This window comes from Triticum urartu, chromosome 1A (assembly GCF_056163025.1).
Source record: "Triticum urartu cultivar PI428250 chromosome 1A, HENAU_Tu73, whole genome shotgun sequence".
NCBI classification, from domain to species: domain Eukaryota; kingdom Viridiplantae; phylum Streptophyta; class Magnoliopsida; order Poales; family Poaceae; genus Triticum; species Triticum urartu.
In genome coordinates, this window is record NC_141873.1 from 349,460,099 (window position 1) to 349,480,377 (window position 20,279).

The 20,279-nt window shown below is 39.6% G+C and overlaps 1 pseudogene; it reads right to left on the reverse strand.

Annotated features, from left to right (window-relative positions):
• Positions 1 to 1,826: 1,826 nt before the first annotated feature.
• On the reverse strand, positions 1,827 to 3,834 carry LOC147991180 (uncharacterized; annotated as a pseudogene).
• Positions 3,835 to 20,279: the final 16,445 nt, after the last annotated feature.

Below are 20,279 nucleotides of genomic sequence, written 5' to 3' on the forward strand. Positions count from 1 at the left end.
GTGCTTATGCCCCTTAGGTTCTTGGTAAGAAAAGGATATATCACAGCCAATGTAGATTTTTCTTTTCATTGCACACATGCCATTTGTTAGTTGAATCATTCATTTTTTATCCTACTATTGAAAAAAATCAGACAAGGATGCAACAACTGGACTGCTAGAAGACTAAAGAGATTGCACCCAAATTCAATAAATCCAACTGCTTGGACCGTAAAGACATGGTCAGTTTCTCTCATTCCATATTTTTGGTGTGTGCACATTAACTGCTTTTTTTACACAATTGTTTCTAGTAGTTGACTTGTAGGAATGTCGTAGCTTGTTCGACAGCTTACCTTTTTTGTGCACAACGATAGAAGTTGCAGATATGTATATGAAAGCTGATTTTTTAGTGAAGATGTTTTATAATTGCTTTTTTACACTCTGTGTCATGTGTCACCACAAGCACACCTCCTCTCCCCACCATCAAGTTTCTTGCATAACAACTTTAACTTGCCTGTATACACGATATTAGTCGCATACAAACAAACCAGAACCATAACTCCAATAACCAGAACCAACTCATTTTCTTCAACTATCTAACACCTTTTTCCGATCCTCATTTATGTAGATCATGTTTCCTGTCTTAGAGAACATTGACCCTACAAAAAAGTCACAGGGACCATTATTCGGTTTCCAATGTGAATCTCAGGGACCGAAAGTTTGAGGTACTTGATTCATCGAGAACACTTCAAAACCCATCTCTTGATAGGTGTGCAAGGAACATAGTTGCAAGCTTCCGCAGTCTGGGGGAAGAGCACTGCCCCAAGTCACATGTTGTCTTGGAAAACTTTGGTCTTGTGAACATTGATGTACCTAGACAAACTAATGAGTAAGTATCCATAAGCCCCTAGATCTTTTTCTCACGTGTATAAACATGCCGCTCAGTCATTAAAAAGGTTAACTATGACTCGTGTTTTGTGCACATTTTTTCTGTATAGGTTTGACTACGGGGTTTACGCTCTTACAATTGCTAATGGATGGGAGGCAAGCAATGTTCCAAGTTTTACATATGAGGATATCCCAAAGATTAGGAAGCAGTTGAAAAATTCCTGGGTTGACACCATTCACAACAAGGCACCATGGAAAGACGTCCTCAAATTAACATGGGTTAGTTTACCTCATGTTTTTTTTTAAAACCTTCTTTAATTTGCATGTACTACTCAAATTTTTTGGTTTGTTAATAGGTTTCATAACGCCTTTTGTAGTAATTAAAGTTTCCTACGTACGTATTAGTTGTAACTTGCAACAAAAGCAAAGAGAGGTTGCTTTTTTTACCTGGTTTATGCTAAAAAATAAAAAATTGAAATCTATTCTTATGTGAACGCACTTCGAGTATGTTAGGGTAGTTTAACGAGACATAAAACGGCTTAGTTGCATAAGTGATAGAATATGTGCAAGTTGCCTAATTTTTTCATGCAACTTGCAACAAAAGCATATGGGAGTTACCTGCCCACATATCAGATGATGCAAGTTGCTTAATGCTTTTTTACAAGTTGCAACAATAACACACAGGGAGTTGCTTGTAATTAAAGGGAGACAACCCCCTGATTGCAAAAATAAAAACCATAGGTTGAACTTCAAAAACAACCTTCTCCCAAAATACATCATCATCATCATCTTCATAAAATCTTAGATTGAAAAAAGATAGCCTAGGGTAGCTCATAGACATAAAAGAGTAGCAACATCCCTTTCATAAACAAAAACTTCATTCCCACACACATGTCTTCTACTAGAATTCTTTCTTCGCACTATCTTATACACAAATCTTTGTCAAAATTGCCCAATGTCTATCACACCAATCTCGTTTTGCAGAGTGCAGAATTGTGTTCTATAGAATTACAATAATTGCACTTGTTCTTCCTCTTGGGGTGCAGCTCAAGTGTTGATTGAATCCTCCGCTGCTTTGATCTTCCTTTCGTTGTCGATTTTGGGGGGTCTCTAGGAATGGTAGGATCTGTCATGGGAGTAGGATAAACAAGATTAGGATCAAATACAGAAGCACCTTGAGGGATGGTAGGACTTTTGCCAGCTGACGCACAACCTAGTTGTACACGTTCATCACTAGTGTGTGGAGAAGAAACCAACATCGGGACTGCATTTTGTTGGGAAAATGTTGAGGGTATGGCATGCTAGCCAGAACCACTAGGCGAGTGCAATGTTTCGAGGCCACTCCATGCCATTGCCCCACCACAAGAAGCACTTGTGTTTAGTGGCAGATACGACATTCGTGGGGGATCAGGTGCCCTGGGTTGTTGTTCAGACCCTCTGGGACCCCTGGGACGTTGTGCAGCCCATGCGGGATGTGGAGCGGACCCATGTTTTGTGGAGCAGGGCCTCTGTTTTGTAGAGTAGGTTCTCTAGGTTGTGGAATAGGGCCCTGGGTTGATGAACACCCCCCCCCCCTCGGTGCTGTTGCAGGCATTCTGGGTGCAGGCGCAGGGCCGTAGTGTACTAGAGTGGGCCCCTATTGAAATGGTGCAGACGCTCGAGGTGCTTGTTCTTGCAAACCAGGTTCATAGGGCTAGGTACCTTCGTCGCTGCACTTTTTTGATGCGGTGCAGAAGTAGTCTGTTGTTGTTTTTTTGGACAAGGAGGTGCTTGCACAAGCCCATTAGGTGGTGGCGAAGGTGGATTAGCCTTGCGACTACTTGTCGTAGCAGGATTACCATTTCCTGATGGTACCGAAGAACTTGGCGCTGGTGGAGCCCCCCCCCCCCCAGGGTTGCTACTAGATGATGCTGCTATTTGCTTCTTCCTTGACAATTTTAGATTTTTAATTTCTCATCGTGCTAGACGCATATGTCTCTTTACAATGTCTGAAGCAGCATCAGATGCTCTAGCCACGTGAGCAAGATTTACAAAATCCATTTGCAAGTTTGGAAGTTGAAGCCCTTTCTTTGATTGGGCTGGCAACTCATCGAGCTCATGATCAGGAGCAGGTGGTGCATCAGGTATTGCCAAGGGTGTCCATCTACGAATGATGTACTTCCCAAGGATTTCATCAACACCCAGTTGCATGAAAACTTTCAAAATATGGCAGCAAAGCATGTCATCCCTGTCCTTTCTGCAACAGTCACATCTATAGTCTTCAGCACTTGGTTCACATGTCATGTAATAGCTTCTAGACCCATACTTCACAACCCACTCCTGGTTGGGGTAAAGTTCATACAAGTTAGCACCATGAGGCCGTACATTGTACCTCCCAATCAACTCAAACTCAGCTCGAAACTTAACATACAAATCCCTCGTGTAGGCATCATAAGCTTGCTTTTCAATGGGGTAAGACGACCATAGCTCAGTCTGGAAATGCTTTGTTGTATAGTCTTTGGCACCTTCTCGGACTAGTATGTGTGTTTGAATTTTCTGGTACTACTTCATGAAGTTCAAGATGGATTCATGTGGTTTCACATATCGCTTAAGGACAGCATTGAACCCCTCATTGTGCTGGGTTGGTTGCAAGAAAGGGAAGAATCGGTGCTTGAAGTACCAAGGAACCCATGTTGCTCGGTAGTTATATAGATTCTCAAAGTGGGTGTCAACCATAGCCTCATACCTCAACAACAGAGTAGCCCATGTTGTCTCAAACTCCTCTGTTGTCAAGAAGAAGTCAACACATTCATTGAAATCACACGACAAACCAGGGTTTCGCCCCAACATTGATCCAAGCTTCTCTTGTGCCTTCTTCATTATACGCCAACAACAACAACGGTGCACACTCATAGGAAACATCTTTTTGATGGATTTGGCCATCGCAATGTCTTGGTCGGCTATGATGTTGATCAGTGCTATACCATTCATCGCCTCAAGGAACGTCTCAAACAGCCAATCAAAGCTCGATGCCATCTCTTGCCTAACAAAGCCACAGCCCAACATGAACAACTAGCCGTGTCTATTAATTCCAATAAACGACGCAAAGGGCATGTTATACATGTTAGTCATGTATGTGGTGTCAAACAAGATGCAATCGTGGTAAGCCTCCACATAAGCTTTCCTAGCTGCATGATACGTCTCCGTCGTATCTACTTTTCCAAACACTTTTGCCCTTGTTTTGGACTCTAACTTGCATGATTTGAATGGAACTAACCCGGACTGACACTGTTTTCAACAGAATTGCCATGGTGCTATTTTTGTGCAGAAATAAAAGCTCTCGGAATGACCTGAAAATCAATGGAGATTATTTTTGGAATATATAAAAAATACTGGAATAAAGATCCACGTTAGGGGGGCCACACCTTGTCCACGAGGGTGGGGGGCACGCCCTACCCCCCTGGGCGCGCGCCCCTGCCTCATGGGCCCCCGGACGCTCCACCGACCTCAACTCCAACTCCATATATTCACTTTCGGGGAGAAAAAACAGAGAGAAGGATTCATCGCGTTTTACAATACGGAGCCGCCGCCAAGCCCTGAACTCTCTCGGGAGGGCTGATTTGGAGTCTGTTCGGGGCTCCGGAGAGGGGAATCCGTCGCCATTGTCATCATCAACCTTCCTCCGTCATCAATTTCATGATGCTAACCGCCATGCGTGAGTAATTCCATCGTAGGCTTGCTGGACGGTGATGGGTTGGATGAGATTTATCATGTAATCGAGTTAGTTTTATTAGGGTTGATCCCTAGTATCCACTATGTTCTAAGATTGATGTTGCTATGAGTTTGCTATGCTTAATGCTTGTCACTAGGGCCCGAGTGCCATGATTTCAAATCTGAACCTATTATGTTTTCATCAACATATGAGAGTTCTTGATCCTATCTTGCAAGTGTATAGTCACCTATTATGTGTTATGATCCATTAACCCAAAGTGACAATAATCGGGATACTTACCGGTGATGACCGTAGTTTGAGGAGTTCATGTATTCACTATGTGTTAATGCTTTGGTCCGGTACTCTATTAAAAGAGGCCTTAATATCCCTTAGTTTCCAATAGGACCCCGCTGCCATGGGAGCGTAGGACAAAAGATGTCATGCAAGTTCTTTTCCATAAGCACGTATGACTATATTTGGAATACATGCCTACATTACATTGATGAACTGGAGCTAGTTCTGTGTCACCCTATATTATGGCTGTTACATGATCGATCGCATCCGGCATAATTCTCCATCACCGATCCAATGCCTACGAGCTTTTCATATATTGTTCTTCGCTTATTTGCTTTTCCGCTGCTACTGTTACAATCACTCCAGAACCCAAAAATATTAACTTTGCTACCGTTACCTTTTGCCACCGTTACCACTACTATCATATTACTTTGCTACTAAATACCTTGCTGCAGATATTAAATTTCCAGGTGTGGTTGAATTGACAACTCAGCTGCTAATACTTGAGAATATTCTTTGGCTCCCCTTGTGTCGAATCAATAAATTTGGGTTGAATACTCTACCCTCGAAAACTGTTGCGATCCCCTATACTTGTGGGTTATCAAGAACATTTTCTGTCGCCGTTGCCGGGGAGTATAGATCTATTCTTTGAGTCACTTGGGATTTATATCTGCTTATCATTATGAAGTACTTGAAAGATCAAAGAACCAAGATTTTTCCCTCAACTACGAGGGGAGGTAAGGAACTGCCATCTAGCTCTGCACTTGATTCACCTTCTGTTATGAGTAAACTTGCGACACCTACACATGCTATTGATTCTGATAGGTAGCATGTTATTGATGATGCCGCTTCTGCTTTGCATGATACTTATGATGAAACTACTTCTATGCTTGATACAACTTTGCCACTTGGTAAATTTCTTGATGAACAACTTGCTAGGGCTAGAGAGAATTAAATTATTGAAACTGATAATATTGATGAAAGTGATGATGAAGATTCTCCCCCTAGATATGAATTGCATGTTGTTCCTGAGGGTTATGTTATGGATGAAGAAACTGCTAGAGACTTTCTTGCCTGCAATGAAAGAATTGATCTTAAGAAATTATTAGCTAAGCTTAAAGAAAACTCTTTGAATGCTAGAGTGAAATATGATCCTGCTTATGCTACTTCACCTATCTTTATTACTGATAAGGATTATGATTTCTCAGTTGATCCTGATATAATTACTTTGATTGAATCTGATCCTTTCTATGGCTATGAATCTTAAACTGTTGTGGCACATCTTACTAAATTAAATGATATAGCTACCCTGTTCACTAATGATGAGAAAACTCGCTACTATTATATCCTTAAATTATTTCCGTTCTCATTAAAGGGTGATGCTAAGATATGGTTTAATTCTCTTGATCCTGGTTGTGTGCGTAGTCCCCAGGATATGATTTACTACTTCTCTGCTAAATATTTCCCCGCTCATAAGAAACAAGATGCTTTAAGGGAAATATATAATTTTGTGCAAATTGAAGAAGAGAGTCTCCCACAAGCTTGGGGGGGCTTCTCCAATTAGTTAATGCTTTGCCTAATCATCCTCTCAAGAAAAATGAAATACTTGATATCTTTTATAATGGACTAACCGATGCTTCCAGAGATTACCTGGATAGTTGTGCTGGTTGTGTTTTCAGGGAAAGAATAGTTGATCAAGCTGAATTGCTATTGAATAGTATGTTGGCTAATGAAAATAATTGGACACTTCCTGAACCAACTCCTAAGACAACTCCGAAGAAAAGGGGTATTCTATTTCTCAGTCCTGAAGATATGCAAGAGGCAAAGAAATCTATGAAAGAAAAAGGTATAAAAGCTGAAGATGTTAACAATTTACCTCCAGATGAAGAAATACATGGTCATAATTCATCACCTATTGAAGAAACACATGGTCTCGATAACCCGACACAGGTAGTAAAGGTAAATTCTCTCTATAGATTTGATGAAGGTGATATTCCTCGTAATAAGTCTGCTAGCCAATGCTTAGATGAGTTTGATAATTTTATTGTTAAACAAGAAAACTTCAATGCTTATGTTGGTAGACAATTGAAACATAATGCTTATGTGATTGAACACTTGAGTGATTATATGGCTAGTGTTAAAGGTGAACTTAAACTCATTAGTAAAAATGCTTCTATGGTTACCACTCGAGTAGAACAAGTACTTAAAGCTCAGAATGATTTGCTTAATGAATTGAATAGCAAAAATAATGACTTTGTTATTAGATTTGCAACTAGAGGAGGCAAAGTGACTCAGGAACCTTTGTATCCTGAGGGCCATCCTAAGAGAATTGAGCAAGATTCTCAGAGAACTACTGTAGATGTACCTAGTCCTTCTAAAAGGAAGAAAAAGGAAAATGATAGGACTTTGCATACTTCTAGTGAACCTGTTGTAGACACACCAGAGAATCCTAATGATATTTCTATCTCTGATGCTGAAACACAATCTGGTAATGAACATGAACCTAGTGATAATGTTAATGACGATGTTCATGTTGATGCGCAACCTGGCAATAATAATGATGTAGAAATTGAACCTTCTGTTGATCTTCATAACCCACAATCAAAGAATCAATGTTATGATAAGAGAGACTTTGTTGCTAGGAAGCATGGTAAATAAAGAGAACCATGGGTTCAGAAACCCATGCTCTTTCCTCCTAAACCATCCAAGAAAAAGGATGATGAGGATTTTGAGCGCTTTGCTGAAATGATTAGACCTATCTTTTTGCGTATGCGTTTCACTGATATCCTTAAAATGAATCCTTATGCTAACTACATGAAGGGAATAGTTACTAATAAAAGAAGGATACCGGAAGCTGAAATTTCCACCATGCTTGATAATTATACTTTTAAGGGTGGAATACCAAAGAAACTTGGAGATCCAAGAGTACCAACTATACCATGCTCCATTAAAAGAAACTATGTTAAAAATGCTTTATGTGATCTTGGAGCCGGTGTTAGTGTTATGCCTCTCTCCTTATATCGTAGACTTGATTTGAATAAGTTGACACCTACTAAAATATCTTTGTAAATGGCTGATAAATCAACTGCTATACATGTCGGTATTTGTGAGGATGTGCCTGTTGTGGTTGCAAACGTTACTATTTTAATGGACTTCGTTATTCTTGATATTCCCGAGGACGATAGTATGTATATTATTCTTGGAAGACCCTTTTTGAATATTGCAGGGGCTGTTATTGATTGCACCAAAGGCAATGTCACTTTTCATGTTAATGGTAATCAGAATACGGTACACTTTCCAAGGAAACAACCTCAAGTCCACAGTATTAATTCTATTGGAAAATTTTCAACAATCACTATTGGAGGTTTTGAATTTCCTCTTCCTACTGTCAAGAAGAAATATGATATTCTTATTGTTGGGGATATGCATATCCCCGTTGAGCTAACATAGTGTTATTCGAAATTTCTCCGGTTCCATGTTATTCGGAATGGGTTTGTTAACAAGACTTGATCAACCTTGTTAGTGGATTCCTTTTCATGAGCATGAGATGGATGAAGTTAGAAAACACAACTCTCTGTACCCTGTTTTTACTTTCTGTTATTTATATTAATAAAGCAAAAATAGTATTTTTCTGTCTGTTTTCTGAATTATCCATGCAATAAAAACTTAACACTATAGGAGACCACGCGCGAGTCACCTCGTACCTACCTCTTGAGCACTGCGTTGGTTTTCCCTTGAAGAGGAAAGGGTGATGCAGTAAAGCGGCGTAAGTATTTCCCTCAGTTTTTGAGAACCAAGGTATCAATCCAGTAGGAGACCACGCGCGAGTCACCTCGTACCTACACAAACAAATAAGAACCTCGCAACCTACGCGAGAAAGGGGTTGTCAATCCCTTCACGGCCACTTGCAAGAGTGAGATCTGATAGAGATGATAATAATAAGATAAATATTTTTGGTATTTTTATGATATAGATTGAAAGTAAAGATTGCAAAATAAGATAGATTGGAAATTTGTATGATGGAGAATAGACCCGGGGGGCATAGGTTTCAGTAGTGGCTTCTCCCAAGAAAGCATAAGTATTATGGTGGGTGAACAAATTACTGTCGAGCAATTGATAGAAAAACGAATAATTATGAGAATATCTAGGTATGATCATGTATATAGGCATCACGTCTGTGACAAGTAGACCGACTCCTGCATGCATCTACTACTATTACTCCACACATCGACTGCTATCCAGCATGCATCTAGAGTATTAAGTTCATAAGAACAGAGTAACGCCTTAAGCAAGATGACATGATGTAGAGGGATAAACTCATGCAATATGATGTAAACCCCATCTTTTTGTCCTCGTTGGCAACAATACAATACGTGTCGGTTCCCTTTCTGTCAGTGGGATCGAGCACCGCAAGATTGAACACAAAGCTAAGCACTTCTCCCATTGCAAGAAAGATCAATCTAGTAGGCCAAACCAAACTGATAATTCGAAGAGACTTGCAAAGATAAACCAATCATACATAAAAGAATTCAGAGAAGATTCAAATATTGTTCATAGATAATCTTGATCATAAACCCGCAATTCATCGGATCTCGACAAACACACCGCAAAAGAAGATTACATCGAATAGATCTCCAAGAGAATCGAGGAGAACTTTGCATTGAGATCCAAAGAGAGAGAGAAGAAGCCATGTAGCTACTAGCTATGGACCCGAAGGTCTGAAGTAAACTACTCACACATCATCGGAGAGGCCATGGAGTTGATGTAGAGGCCCTCCGTGATCAATGCCCCCTCCGGCGGAGCTCTGGAAAAGACCCCAAGATGGGATCTCTTGGGTACAGAAGGTTGCGGCAATGGAAATAGGGTTTCGTGGTGCTCCTGGATGTTTGCGGGGTATATGGATATATATATATATATAGGAGGAATAAGTAGGTCGGTGGAGCAACAAGGGGCCCATGAGGGTGGAGGGCGTGCCCAGGGGGTGGGCGCCCCCCTGCCTCGTGGCCTCCTCGATTGTTTCTTGACGTCCACTCCAAGTCTCCTGGATCACGTTTGTTCCAAAAATAGCGCTCCCAAATGTTTCATTCCGTTTGGACTCCGTTTGATATTCCTTTTCGGTGAAACACTAAAATAGGCAAAAAAACTGCAATTTGGGTTGGGCCTCCGATTAATATTTTAGTCCCAAAAATAATATAAAAGTGTAAAAATAAGCCCATTAACATCCAAAATAGATAATATAATAGCATGGAACAATCAAGAATTATAGATACGTTGGAGACGTATCAAGCATCCCCAAGCTTAATTCCTGCTCGTCCTCGAGTAGGTAAATGATAAAAACAGAATTTTTTATGTGGAATGCTTCCTAACATATTTCTCAATGTAATTTTTCTTTATTGTGGCATGAATGTTCAGATCCAAAAGATTCAAGATAAAAGTTTAATATTGACATAGAAATAATAATACTTCAAGCATACTAACTACGCAATCATATCTTCTCAAAATAACATGGCCAAAGAAAGTTATCCCTACAAAATCATATAGTCTGGCTATGCTCTATCTTCATCACTCAAAATTAGATCATGCACAACCCCGATGACAAGCCAAGCAATTGTTTCATACTTATGATGTTCTCAAACCTTTTCAATCTTCACGCAATATATGAGCGTGAGCCATGGATATAGCACTATGGTGGAATAGAATGGTGGTTGTGGAGAAGACAAAAAAGGAGAAGATAGTCTCACATCAACTAGGCGTATCAACGGGCTATGGAGATGCCCATTAATAGATATCAATGTGAGTAGGGATTGCCATGCAACGGATGCACTAGAGCTATAAGTGTATGAAAGCTCAACAAAAGAAACTAAGTGGGTGTGCATCCAACTTGCTTGCTCACGAAGACCTAGGGCAATTTGAGGAAGCCCATCATTGGAATATACAAGCCAAGTTCTATAATGTAAGATTCCCACTAGTTTATGAAAGTGACAACATAGGAGACTCTCTATCATGAAGATCGTGGTGCTACTTTGAAGCACAAGTGTGGAAAAAGGATAGTAACATTGTCCCTTCTCTCTTTTTCTCTCATTTTTTTCTTTTCTTTTTTTGGCCTTCTTTTTTTGGCCTCTTTTCTCTTCTTCTTTTTTCGTCCGGAGCCTCATCCCGACTTATGGGGGAATCATAGTCTCCATTATCCTTTCCTCACTGGTACAATGCTCTAATAATGATGATCATCACACTTCTTTTTACTTACAACACAAGAATTACAACTCAATACTTAGAACAAAATATGACTCTATGTGAATGCCTCCGGCGGTGTATCGGGATATGCAATGAATCAAGAGTGACATGTATGAAAAAATTATGAAGGGTGGCTTTGCCAAAAATACGATGTCAACTACATGATCATGCATGGCAATATGACAATGATGAAGCGTGTCATAGCAAACGGAACGGTGGAAAGTTGCATGGCAATATATCTCGGAATGGCTATGGAAATGCCATAATAGGTAGGTATGGTGGTTGTTTTGAGGAAGGTATATGATGGGTTTATGGTACAGGCGAGAGTTGCGCGGTACTAGAAAGGCTAGCAATGGTGGAAGGGTGAGGGTGCGTATAATCCATGGACTCAACATTAGTCATAAAGAACTCACATACTTATTGCAAAAATCTATTAGTTATCGAAACAAAGTACTACGTGCATGCTCCTAGGGGGATAGATTGGTAGGAAAAGACCATTGGTCGTCCCCAACCGCCACTCATAAGGAAGGCAATCAATAAATAAATCATATGCTCCGACTTCATCACATAACGGTTCATCATACGTGCATGCTACGGGAATCACAAACTTCAACACAAGCATTTCTCAAATTCACAACTACTCAACTAGTATGACTCTAATATCACCATCTCCATATCTCAAAACAATTATCAAGTATCAAACTTCTCATAGTATTCAATGCACTTATATGAATGTTTTTATTATGCCTAAAACCAAATTGCCATGTTTTTCTAAAGGACTCTCAAAATAATATAAGTGAAGCATGAGAGATCAATTATTTCTATAAAATAAAACCACCACCGTGCTCTAAAAGATATAAGTGAAGCCCTAGGGCAAAAACTATATAGCTCAAAAGATATAAGTGAAGCACATAGAGTATTCTAATAAATTCCAATTCATGAGTGTCTCTCTCAAAAGGTGTGTACACCAAGGATGATTGTGGTAAACTAAAATCAAACACTCAAATCATACAAGACGTTCCAAGCAAAACACATATCATGTGGTGAATAAAAATATAGCTGCAAGTAAAGTTACCGATGAACGAAGACAAAAGAGGGGATGCCTTCCGGGGCATCCCCAAGCTTAGGCTTTTTGGTGTCCTTGGATTTACCTTGGGGTGCCTTGGAAATCCCCAAGCTTAGGCTCTTGCCACTCCTTGTTCCATAATCCATCAAATCTTTACCCAAAACTTGAAAACTTCACAACACAAAACTTAACAAGAAAATCTCGTGAGCTCCATTAGCGAAAGAAAACAAAACACCACTTCAAGGTACTATAATGAACTCATTCTTTATTTATATTGTTGTTAAACCTACTTTATTCAAACTTCTCTATGGTTTATAAACTCTTTTACTAGCCATAGATTCATCAAAATAAGCAAACAACACACGAAAAACAGTATCTGTCAAAAACAGAACAGTCTGTAGTAATCTGTAACTAACGCAAACCTCTGGAACCCCAAAAATTCTAAAATTTCTGGACATGAGTAATTTATCTATTAATCATCTTCAAAAAGAATTAACTAAATATCACTCTCCAATAAAAAATGCCAGCAATTCTCGTGAGTGCTAAAGTTTCTGTTTTTTTACAGCAAGATCAAAAAGACTTCCCCCAAGTCTTCCCAATGGTTCTACTTGGCACAAACATTAATTAAACACAAAAAACACAACCAAAACAGAGGCTAGATAAATTATTTAATACTAAACAGGAGCAAAAAGCAAGGAATAAAAGTAAAATTGGGTTGCCTCCCAACAAGCGCTGTCGTTTAACGCCCCTAGCTAGGCATAAAAGCAAGGATAGATCTAGGTAATGCCATCTTTGGAAGGAAATCCATAGGTGGCTATCATAATAGATTCATATGGTAATTTAATTTTATTTCTAGGGAAGTGTTCCATGCGTTTCCTTAACGGAAATTCGAATCTAATATTCCCTTCCTTCATATCAATAATTGCACCAATCGTTCTAAGGAAAGGTCTACCAAGAATAATAGGACATGAAGGATTGCAATCTATATCAAGAACAATGAAATCTACGGGCACATAATTCCTATTTGCAACAATAAGAACTTCATTAATCTTCCTCATAGGTTTCTTAATAGTGGAATCCGCAAGGTGCAAGTTTAAAGAACAATCATCAAATTCACGGAAACCTAGCAAATCACACAAAGTTTTTGGGATCATGGAAACACTAGCACCCAAATCACACAAAGCATAGCATTAATTATCTTTAATTTTTATTTTAATATTAGGTTCCCACTCATCATAAAGTTTTCTAGGGATAGAAACTTCCAACTCAAGTTTTTCTTCATAAGATTGCATCAAAGCATCAACGATATGTTTAGTAAAAGCTTTATTTTGACTATAAGCATGAGGAGAATTTAGCACGGATTGCAGAATGGAAATACAATCTATCAAAGATAAATTATCATAATTAAATTCCTTGAAATCCAAGATAGTGGGTTCATTGCTATGTAAAGTTTTAACCTCTTCAATCCCACTTTTATCAAATTTTGCATCAAGATCTAAAACCTCCGAATTTTTGGGACGCCTTCTAACTAAAGTTGACTCATCTCCAGTCCAATCATTATCATTCATATTGCAAAACAAAGATTTAATAGGGGACACATCAATTACTTTTATATCTTCATCCTTATAATCATGAAAACTAGAAGAACACGCTTTCACAAAGCAATCTCTTCTTGCACGCATCCTAGCGGTTCTTTCTTTGCACTCATCAATGGAAATTCTCATGGCTTTGAGAGACTCATTGATATCATTCTTAGGTGGAATATATCTAAGTTTAAAAGAATCAACATCAAGAGAAATTATATCCATGTTCCTAGCCAACTCATCAATCTTAAGCAATTTTTCTTCAATCAAAGCATTGAAACTCTTTTGCGAACTAATAAATTCTTTAATACTAGATTCAAAATCAGAGGGCATCTTATTATAATTTCCATAAGAATTGTTCTAGGAATTACCATAATTATTAGAGGAATTACTAGTAAATGGCCTAGAATTAAAATTACCTCTATACGCGTTGTTACCAAAATTGTCCCTACCAACAAAATTCACATCCATAGATTCATTATTATTCTCAATCAATGTAGACAAATGCATATCACTAGGATCAGTAGGAGCACTCTTATTAGCAAACAATTTCATAAGTTCATCCATCCTTCCACTCAAAACATTAATCTCTTCAATTGCATGCACTTTTCTACTAGTAGGTCTTTCCGTGTGCCATTGAGAATAATTAACCATAATATTATCTAGGAATTTGGTAGCTTCTCCTAAAGTGATTTTCATAAAAGTGCCTCCCGCGGCCGAATCTAAAAGATTTCTAGAAGCTAAGTTCAATCCGGCATAAAAATTTTGTATAATCATCCATAAATTCAATCCATGTGTAGGGCAATTACGTATCATTAATTTCATCCTCTCCCAAGCTTGTGCAACATGCTCATGATCAAGTTGCTTAAAATTCATAATATCGTTTCTAAGAGAGATGATCTTAGCGTGAGGAAAATACTTAGAGATAAAAGCATCTTTGCACTTATAACATGAATCAATATTATTTTTAGGCAAAGACGAAAACCAAGCTTTAGCACGATCTATAAGCGAAAACGAAATAGCTTAAGCTTAACAATATCATTATCCACATCTTTCTTCTTTTGCATATCACAGAAATCAATGAAGTTGTTTAGATGGGTAGCGTCATCTTCACTAGGAAGACCAGAAAACGGATCTTTCATGACAAGATTCAGCAAGGCAGTATTAATCTCACAAGATTCAGCAACGGTAAGGGGAGCAATCGGAGTGCTAATAAAATCATTATTGTTGGTATTCCCAAAGTCACACAATTTAGTATTGTCTTGAGCCATCGTGACAAGCAAGCAATCCAGCAAACAAGCAAACAAGCGAAGAAGCAAAAAAAGGCAAACTAGAAAAGAGAAGGGGAACGGAAAAAGAGGGCGAATAAAACGGCAAGGGTGAAGTGGGGGAGAGGAAACGAGAGACAAATGGCAGATAATGTAATGCGAAGGATAAGAGTTCTGATGGATACTTGGAATGTCTTGACTTGGCGTAGATCTCCTCGGAAACGGCGCCAGAAATCCTTCTTGCTACCTCTTGAGCACTGCATTGGTTTTCCCTTGAAGAGGAAAGGGTGATGCAGTAAAGCAGTGTAAGTATTTCCCTTAGTTTTTGAGAACCAAGGTATCAATCCAGTAGGAGACCACACGTGAGTCACCTCGTACCTACACAAACAAATAAGAACCTCGCAACCAATGTGATTAAGGGGTTGTCAATCCCTTCATGGCCACTTGCAAGAGTGAGATCTGATAGAGATGATAATAATAAGATAAATATTTTTGGTATTTTTATGATATAGATTGAAAGTAAAGATTGCAAAATAAAATAGATTGGAAACTTGTATGATGGAGAATAGACCCGGGGGCCATAGGTTTCACTAGTGGCTTCTCTCAAGAAAGCATAAGTATTACGGTGGGTGAACAAATTACTGTCGAGCAATTGATAGAAAAGCGAATAATTATGCGAATATCTAGGTATGATCATGTATATAGGCATCACGTCCGTGACAAGTAGACCGACTCCTGCCTGCATCTACTACTATTACTCCATACATCGACCGCTATCCAGCATGCATCTAGAGTATTAAGTTCATAAGAACAGAGTAACGCCTTAAGCAAGATGACATGATGTAGAGGGATAAACTCATGCAATATGATGTAAACCCCATATTTTTATCCTCGATGGCAACAATACAATACGTGTCGGTTCCCTTTCTGTCATTGGGATCGAGCACCGCAAGATTGAACCCAAAGCTAAGCACTTCACCCATTGCAAGAAGGATCAATCTAGTAGGCCAAACCAAAATGATAATTCGAAGAGACTTGCAAAGATAAACCAATCATACATAAAAGAATTCAGAGAAGATTCAAATATTGTTCATAGATAATCTTGATCATAAACCCACAATTCATCGGATCTCGACAAACACACCGCAATAGAAGATTACATCGAATAGATCTCCAAGAGAATCGAGGAGAACTTTGTATTGAGATCCAAAGAGAGAGAAGAAGCCATCTAGCTACTAGCTATGGACCCGAAGGTCTGAAGTAAACTACTCACACATCATCGGAGAGGCCATGGAGTTGATGTAGAGGCCCTCCGTGATCAATGCCCCCTCCGGTGGAGCTCCGGAAAAGACACCAAGATGGGATCTCTTAGGTACAGAAGGTTGCGGCGGTGGAAATTGGGTTTCGTGGTGCTCCTAGATGTTTGCGGGGTCTATGGATATATATAGGAGGAAGAAGTAGGTCGGTGGAGCAACGAGGGGCCCACGAGGGTGGAGGGCGCGCCCAGGGGGGTGGGTGTGCCCCCATGCCTCGTGGCCTCCTCGATTGTTTCTTTACGTCCACTCCAAGTCTCGTGGATCACGTTTGTTCCAAAAATAGCGCTCTCGAAGGTTTCGTTCCGTTTGGATTCTGTTTGATATTCCTTTTCGGCAAAACACTAAAATAGGCAAAAACAGCAATTTGGGTCGGGCCTCCGGTTAATAGGTTAGTCCCAAAAATAATATAAAAGTGTAAAAATAAGCCCATTAACATCCAAAACAGATAATATAATAGCATGGAACAATCAAAAATTATAGATACGTTGGAGACGTATCAGGGCCCGAGTGCCATGATTTCAGATCTGAACCTATTATGTTTTCATCAATATATGAGAGTTCTTGATCCTATCTTGCAACTCTATAGTCACCTATTATGTGTTATGATCTGTTAACCCCGAAGTGATAATAATCGGGATACTTACCGGTGATGATCGTAGTTTGAGGAGTTCATGTATTCACTATGTGTTAATGCTTTGGTCCGGTACTCTATTAAAAGGAGGCCTTAATATCCCTTAGTTTCCAATAGGACCCCGCTGCCACGGGAGGGTAGGACAAAAGATGGCATGCAAGTTCTTTTCCATAAGCACGTATGACTATATTCGGAATACATGCCTACATTACATTGATGAACTGGAGCTAGTTCTGTGTCACCCTATGTTATTACTGTTACATGATCGATCTCATCTAGCATAATTCTCCATCACCAATCCAATGCCTACGAGCTTTTCATATATTGTTCTTCGCTTATTTACTTTTCCGTTGCTACTGTTACAATCACTTCAAAACCCCAAAATATTACTTTTGCTACCGTTACCTTTTGCCACCGTTACCACTACTATCATATTACTTTCCTACTAAATACCTTGCTGCAGATATTAAGTTTCCAGGTGTGGTCGAATTGACAACTCAGCTTCTAATACTTGAGAATATTCTTTGGCTCCCATTGTGTCAAATCAATAAATTTGGGTTGAATACTCTACCCTCGAAAATTGTTGCGATCCTTTATAATTGTGGGTTATCACTGCACCATCAACCCATAAAATGTTCTCCACCCTATCCTCCTCATTGTACTTTATCTTATAAAAGAAGTATGGATCATCTTTTTGTTGATCTTTGAAGCAGGCAACTGTCTGAATCATATCTCCTTTGGTGGCATTTTTGTTTAACATTGTCTTGAGGTTTGTAATGTGCTTAGTACCATAGGGGACAATCAGCTCTGTGCCATAGAACTCCGACATAATATGCATCATACACCCTGCACATAAAGGCAAAAATTATGTGTTTTAGTCCATTTGTTTACCCCAAGTAGAAATCATTTCATAAAGACACAAATTATTATGCATGATACTCAGAAGCAGTTTATAGGCAAGTTCAACAGCATTTTCAGACAAACCAGTATGTTAAAGTGTCCAGGCAAGTTCAGGGCATGGTTTGAGCAAGTACTAACTTATGGGCAAGCAACTAGCACAACAAGACTAACTAATGCACACACACAAACCAATGAGTGCCCAGGGGAAATTAGTGCTTGCAAAATATACAAGTGCAGGCAAGTTGTGCTTCTATATTTCACACACACACACACCAAATATATGAAAGCGTCCAAGTAGTGCACGCAAGTTGAGGACATGTTTTTAGCAAGCACTAACTTATGGGCAAGCAACTAGCACAACAAGACTAATTAATGCACACACACACAAACCAATTAGTATCTAGGGAAATCATTGCTTACAAGCGCAGGCAAGTTGTGGCCTTGGGTTTGAGAAAGTACTAACAGTAGGCTAGCAACTTGCTTCACAAAACTGAGCAATGCATACATGTACAGGGAAATTAGTGCATTTTTTGCAACTACAAGCAGGTGCAAGCAAGTAAATGTCCATGAAGTGAGCAAGTACCAACTAATGCGCAAGCATATTCCTAACAACACTAACCAACCTCCATGAACAAATATAATTTCATCAAGAACACTAAAGGAAAAGGAATTACATGTGTTTTATAAAGACATTAAACCAAGTAACATGTTTAGGGCCTGACCCAAATATAACATTTTAAAAAAACCATAGGCAAGCACTAAATGAGTGTTGAGCAATTAAGACCAAAAACACAGGCAAGTATAGGATCATTTTCACGTGTAGTTAAATTGCAGTTGTGAAGATGTGTTAGGAATTCCCTTTCTGCTTGAGGTATCTGTAAGTGCATCTAGTGCCACCCCTAGTTGGTTTTGGAGTATTGACGACAAACCTAGTTGAGGGACTAATGTGTTTGTGAGAATTGCAGGATAGCACAGGTAGAAGTCCCTCATTGATTCGGTTTTACTACCAGAGATGACCCCTAAAAATGTATGAAGACATTGAAGTCAAAGGTGGTATATGAAGATATTCACACTGAAGACTATGACAAGAGAAGACACGATATGAAGCCTATGGAGCTCGAAGACTTAGATCTTCCATAGTTCTTTTTCTTTTGTGTTGAGTCATAGGAACCACCGTACTGTTAAGTGGGGTCCAAGAGAACCAGTCAGAATGACTGAAGTGATGCCTAAACCAAAAACCTATGTCTTCAAGTGAAGACTATGAGAGCGAATCTTGTCCAGAGTCGGACAAGTCAGCTTTGCTTGTAGCCCAAGTAAAGTTGCCGTGTGAGTTTGAAATCTGACCGTTGGAACACGTGTCAGTTCCTTAGTGACCCAGGGTCATTTCGGACAAATCAGGTCGGGTTGCCAAGTGGCTATAAATAGCCCACCCCCTACAACCATAAACGGTTGGCTGCTCAGATTGAAAGTACGGCTTTTGTCATTTGAGAGCAACCCACCTCGAAGCCTTTGAGAGAGAATTCCTTGTGAGGATAAAGCCCTAACCACCAGAACCAGAGAGAATTGGGCATCACTTAAGTCTTCTTGTCTGTGTGATCTGAAGACTTATTACACTTGAGGACTGTGCATCCTCCAGCCGGTTAGGCGTCGCGTTCTAAGCATCCAAGAGACATTGTGGATTGCCGGTGAACGAAGTCTGTGAAGGTTTGGGAGTCTACCTTGAAGACTTACCAGAGTGATTGGGAGAGGTCTATGTGACCTTAGCTCAAGGAGAATACGGTGAGGATTGGGTGTCCTGAGCTGCGTGTTCAGGACTGGGTGTCCGGGACTGTGTGTCCTAAGGTTTAAATACCTAGCCGCTCCAACCAGACATACAGTTGTCACAGCAACTGGAACTGGTCCAACAAATCATTGTCTTCAACGAGTCACTGGTTTCATCTTCACTTCCCTGTACTTACTGTTACTCCTTGTGAAGTCATTGTATGTTTGCACTATCATTTGTCTTCACTGAGTGACTACGTGTTCTGTTTGGCTTCACAATATCTTCCTACCTGATCCTTACTACCTAGCTGCTATTAGTCTTTGTGCTTTCACTTCATTGAATGCTTGACTATGGTTTGCCTAGTGTAGTCTACCTTCCGCTGCATGGTAATAGGTTTAATTTTATTGTTTGTCTTCAAAACTTCTATGTTCTGAAGACTTTCCTAAAATCGCCTATTCACCCCCCCTCTAGTCGATATAACGCACTTTCAATTGGTATCAGAGCAAGGTGCTCCCTTGTTCTGTGTGATTCGGTTTAACCACCTGGAGTTTTAGCTATGTCGACTGCAGGGATAATTAAAGTCTCCGCTGCGTGCCCCGTCTTCGATGGAACTGAATATCCCTACTGGAAGAATAAGATGCACATGCATCTTGAAGCCATTGACGTCGAC